This window comes from Rhagoletis pomonella, unplaced genomic scaffold (assembly GCF_013731165.1).
Source record: "Rhagoletis pomonella isolate Grant_MI unplaced genomic scaffold, Rhpom_1.0 Rhpom_scaffold_00002, whole genome shotgun sequence".
Taxonomy (NCBI): Eukaryota; Metazoa; Arthropoda; class Insecta; order Diptera; family Tephritidae; genus Rhagoletis; species Rhagoletis pomonella.
In genome coordinates, this window is record NW_023458556.1 from 8272084 (window position 1) to 8278585 (window position 6502).

The window sequence follows — 6502 nt, forward strand, 5'->3', positions numbered from 1 at the left end:
AGTTTATTTCATAAAAAATGCATGCCTATATGGAAAAAAGTGAAAAACTCTGTCTTGAAACTTGCACTTCATTAGACGAACATTTTATGGATTAAAAAAAACTGCATACCCAAGAAGTCGCAAAAATTCTTGTTGAAAAGTTGGAAGTTTTGAAAATTTTTTGAATTTTTTTAAATTTCTTATAAAGTTTGAAACGTTGTTTTATACGGGTTTTGGTTAAAGCTTGGGCAATATATTGTTTGAGTCACTGTATGCAAGTGTGTATATCGAGCACTAACCGCCAAAAAGACGTAAGCGAAATTTTTTTTTTTTTAATTTTCATTTTGAATCAGAAATGTCCATATGGCATATACATGCATTCTTGTGAGTTGATACATTGTTAGTACATAAATATGCCCTCTTATGGTTATTTGGCTCATTCCAATAATATCACTATTGAAGAGCTACTAAAATATATCGCTTTGGAATGATGCAATCCCGATTATTTATTTTTTTTTTAAGTAAAGTAGGTAGTAATATCCTAACAATTTATCTTAGGCTTTAGTTTTTTTTGTTTCGAAACTTTACCTCAGTTTCTCGTAGAAATCCATGAAAAGAGCGGGCAAAGGAGAGTGGACAATTCAGCAATTTAAGAAGTACTCGCTTGCCCCTTCTATTCGAAAGCTACGTATGTAGCGTTGTATCTTATCGACATATAAGCAAGGAAAGTGCCATTCACCGTTGTAGTACAACTATTTACATCAACCTTACTAAGACAAAAAGGCACAGCCCATACCAAGTATTAAAGTTGAGTCAATAGCGCTTATGAAGACGCTGACTATAATAACATACAGATTTTAAGTGTCTATTGCTCTTTTCGGCATTATTTTCCACATCTCTTTGCACTCAAAGTTATCGCTCGCTAAAAAATTATAAAACTTTCAGCTGCCATTGCCTAAAACACCGACACAAGAAACAAAACAAATTGTTTCAAAATCTAGCTGTCGCACCTCACTCAAGTCATTAACCGCTAAATTCGGTCACAAAGCTGATAAAACTTTTATACATAATTACCCATTAATTGAAATATGCGATTACATTGGAGGGATGAAATATATTTGTATGTAAGAAAGATGTGATTAGGGTGGTGTTAAAATATAAAAAAAATAGGCAACCCTCATTATTTTGTTCCACATACAACTTAAAGACAATCACAAAAATTTAAAAATTAGAGAAAAATTGGGTAGCTGCGAGGATTTGAAAAAACATTTTTTTTAAATCTGAGAAATTCAAAAAAATTTTAAATTTGACCGGCTAAAACGCAGTGAATTTATGAATTTATATGACTAAGTTTCAGTAATGTGTCAAATTTATCAGACTTCAATTAAAAATAAAAAAAAATTCTATTTAAACCCTGGCAGCAACACCAATATTTTTTTTTTAATTTTGAAATTTCCTTGGTTATATTAAAATCCACAATAATTTTTTTTTCATAAATTCGTGGATAAAGGCATACCCATAAAAAATTTATGTGTTGATATTTTTAAGGGCCACCCTAATATACATACATATATGTAGTTGAGCCACCCGAAGTGTAATATTTGTAATATGTATGTATGTACATAAACTCCGCGGGCAACAATTTAAAATGTGTGCGCCTTAAATTCATTTACAGGAATTTGTAAAGGTTTAACCACAATTGTTTGCTAATTAATTGACATCTGCGGAATATTTGATTTAATGAGCTATAATTGTTTTTCAATTGCAAATAATTGCATTGAAATAAAATTATTTGTAAAGCACAATTTTTATTGAAATTACAATAAAATTTACAAAGTATTTTCTGGATTTTTGACGAATATTCAATGAAAGACAACAAAGGATCTTTCAGCGAAGCTACCAGTGACATTTTTCGAATAAAATTGAATAATCAATGAGCCAGTGAACTTGAATAATTAACACAATTTAATTTCCACTGCCGCAGCACTTATTGATTCGCTTGTAACTTTTCTGAAAAGGCACAGAAGATAATTGAGTAATGATGTAATCAGCATGCAAACAATCAATTATTTAAATTTGCAAGCAAAGAGGAAAACGGATTTAGAGTTGCGTACACGAATAAATTAATGAACGTTTACCAGCATTCAACGGACAAATGAAATACGAGTTTCATTTTCTCAGTTCACTGAAACTTTTTTTTTCCTTTTTAATTAAATCGAAGTAAATGAAGGAGTTTGAAGTCTTTTCTTTTCCTTTGCTGTACTAATTGGGAAAAACAAATGTTTGCCGGTTTGCCTGGAGTCTAAAAAAATTTCTCATTTCTCTATTCTTAGTATTTGTGCAGAGGGTAAAGCGAAGGTTACGTTTTTTCGCGTATTTAAAATTTACCCCAAAATTATTTTATTTCTGAGTTTTCAGCATCCTCTAATTAATGCTGATTTTGTTTCTACCGAAAAATTCAACCTTCAGTTTGCCCTTTACGCACAAACACTAAGAAGAGAGCGATGAGAAGGCCAAATATATTTAGAAACGAAAACGCCATAAGAAAATCTATAATCGAAGAGTCATCTTGAAAAGTGTGAAACCTCATCCCTCTCACTTGATTTTTTGTAAATTTGTGTGGGATTACAGACTGCTGCAAGCACGCAAGCTTTTCAAAAAGGTGGCAACCCTCTTCAAAATAATTTCAAACATAAAACTTCTTAAACCTCCTTCGTCTAACAGCCATTTAACTAGTTGCCGCAATTTAATTTGAAATTGATTTATTAAATAAATAGGTGGCAACCCTCCACAAAAATATTTTTAAACTTATAACTTTTTAAATCACTTGCGTCTACCGTCCAAATTGTGATACATATCTCAATTACCCAATTGTGTTAATTTAAATTTAATTTAATTTTTTGATTAGGTGGCAGCCCCAGTACATGTAGTTACGGAATAAAGCCTATTTAAAAGCATTTCGATTGATAACCGCTTTTTAATAATTGATTTAACTCATGAAATAATTTGAATTTAATTTTTTAACAGGTGGCAACAAACCTTACTGCACATCAACAGGCCAAGCCCCCCCTTTAATTTGACAATTCAGTTTTGAAAAGCGAACGAATGGCGCAAATTTGATGACTAAGCAATAATCTCATGATTTTACGTCTGTCTTCCCTTTTAGTCTAGGTACAGTCTTCTTGTTTCTAAATGCCATATTTTTCTATGCGTAATACTTCGTGGAAAATTCATACAAACTAAAGAGAGTAAATACACTATGCTTAGTGACAGCACTTATGAATATGACTACTACTGTATTTGAAAATATTTTTTTTTAACTTCCAGCTACATGACTTTCCGGCCATGTGTCCGCTCATCCGGTTAATTATGCGCTTGCAAACTTTTCACCTTTGCCTTGACACTAACTTTTTCCAGTGTTTTGTTAAAAAAACAAAAAAAAAATAAAAGTTTAAGGCAGTACAAAAGCAATGCGCTCATGAAACTAATGTGTATAACAAAAAACAAAAACTTTTCACCTTTGCTGACATTACGTAAGTACTACTTTCCCCTTGATATGTTGCTGAATGAAAATGCTCAAGCAGCAAAATAATAGAAAAGTAAAAAAACTGCATATGAAAAGTTGAGAAAAATGGCCAAGGCTCACCGTCAACCTCTACTCTTAATGCCGTGAATAAGTTGTTCAAATGGCACTACACTGCGTATGAGTAACAAAAGTAGGCACTACGCTGCGTATGAGTAATATATTTATTTTGTTTGAAAAATCAAGTAAAATAAATACTTATATTCTATGCTTCAAATATCATACGAAAATTTAGAAATTTAATTTTTTAGCAACAAAGGCCAATTTTGCAATATTCTGCATAAGTTTCTCCTCAACGAAGAACAAACCTACAAGACTTCTACAAATGTTAATATCGATTTACTCGTACGAGGAAGTCATGTTTATTTAAAAACTAATAATATATTTGGTAGATACATATGTATGTATATTAGGGATACATACATATGTTTGTGTGTTTGTGTCATTTCGGACATGACCGCAATAAAATTTTAATATCGCTTGTGTTTGCCGATTTACATAAGGTCAAAGTGAGAGAAGATTTTACTCTGGTGACTAATTTCGAACGACCACAATTTGACTCAAAGGCAAGTCATTAATGCAAATGTGTGCGCATATGCATACGAGTTAATGTATGCATGTATGCGAGTTTATTGCCTTGCTTGTTTACATGGTTGCATGTTTACTTAACTACATACGTACATATGCATGCAGTTACATTTGGCTAAAAACTAATTAAAATTATTGGATACGCTCTAATTGCATTCAAAGGCGAGCAAATAGCGAAGGATGCTAGAGAAAGTGGTCACTTGGTCAGGGACATTTAGTGGTTGTTTTTAGTTTTGATGACTTAAATATGAACAATTTTCATTTGAACTCGTCCATACATATATTTATGTGTAGCATTGTTATATAATGTGTTTGTGGTTTAATTACGCCATGCCAAAAAAAATAACTCCTCTCAACAATCTTTGATTGGTTGAAGTGATAGCCAAGCCACATTATGGAAAGTCATGGTCCTGCGAAAGACTGTAGATCGAGCTCAACAATTTTAAAAGGTATTCCTGATTTGTTTTTCTCCATTTTTTTCGTAATTCTTTTGCTCAGTCAACGGCAGTTCTAGTGAAGCAGTAGCGTCAAGGATAAATTAGAAATCTACTTTAATTAAAGCATTAAAATTATGAATAGTAACGCCAGTAAAGAGCACATCCTTACAATAACCAGTATCAAAATTGTTTTAACAATTTATTTTGTTGTTATTAAATAACATAGTTTATTCTTCAACAAGAAACGCATGAATCCATTTTTAAAACTTTGTTAAATATTTAAAAAAAACTTTCATAAGCATTTCGTTATTTTTTCAGGTTTCTTATAAAGATTTTGAGTATACAGTTTTGTAGCCCATTAAATTTTTGTATAAGCTGGAATAACTACTTAGTACTCATCGTTGATTTTTGTTGCAAACCTTGCTCATTTTCTTCCATGTAAACAATCACCGAACATACTTTGTGTGGCAGATATTTAATACAGATTGAGGCTACTCCGCCGTTCTTAATACCGCGGCTTAGCGAATTAAATTTTTTTTTTGGTATTTCCAAAGTTGATTCTTCGATGTTAAATACTTCGCTTTGCTTTTTATTTTATTTGAATAGCTCATTCAGTACATTAGGATCTATCGTAGGTACTAGAAAATATATATGTATATTTTTTTTTTGAGAAAGAAAAATTTTTCGCAATCCTTTTTGTTAGTTGTTAAGATGATTTCACCTCATCATCTCCAATAAAGTGTGGCAGTAACATCAAGAGGATGTAATGTGTGGCTTTACCGACTCGATTTCAATTGGCTACATTTCAAGAATGTCACAAACGCTATGATTTTTAAGTGTGAACAGCTTAATTGGGCAGTATGAGGTGCATATGTATATAGATGCTGCATGTTGTTAGGCTCTTCTTTAGTAGATTTTTGGCGATCAAAATTAATAAAAGCGATTCTCAGCATTCCACTGCTGAAGAACCCAGCTAACTTTTACCCAAAAACGTCGACCTGCTTTTATTGTTTTGACGGAATGCTCGTGAATTATCGCTGTGGGCTGGAATCCAGATTTACCTTTATAGTGAAATATTCGAGAAGGATTGAGAGGGAAGCCAGGGTAGTTTTGAGCCATAGAACCAAAAACACGATAAAAGCTCAGCTCTCAGAGTATATAATAACCTTCTTAAATTTTGGTTAATTTGTTTCCAATTCGCTTCCTCCCCTCTACTTAATTTCCATTCAAACTTTGATCCATTCATAAATAAATTCACTCCGCATTGGCTCTACATATTACATGAACGAAACTAAAGGTGGTGTAAATATGTAGAATTAGAAAATCCTGGAACGTATTCCCTAAACTGTTCATTTAATACTCGGCATGTGCGAAGTAAATTTTACAAGCACAAATTCACTGCAAAACAGCAAAGCGGTTTGTTTGTGATTTTTTACCGCAAAAAAAAAAAAACAGCCCGAAAATTTAAAACAAGTGGCACCAAATAGTACCAGCCACAATGGAGAAACGGAAAAACTTCGTTTCAAAGTCGGCAGGAAAAAACACAATGGCAACTTGGTCAGCAAAAGGGGTTAGTTCGAAATTGAGCTTTTTTTATAATTGTTGCAAGCATATACCCAGCTGGAAATTGATCAGGTAAGTAAATATACATATAGAATATATATAATTCTTATTTATATCTGTTGAGAAAGAAACTGCCAACATTATATATGCCAAAATGTTGTCCTCAACTTAATAACTAACTCATTTCCACATTTGAATGAGTGACCAAAATTTCCAACAGGGTACTTACTGTACACACACAGAAGAAACAATGCTAAGCAATTTACTGCGGTGCCTTCACCAACTGAAAGCAAGAAAAAGTTCAGTATTTTTTCTACGGCGTCAAATGTTGCAGCGCAAATTTTCCGCATTT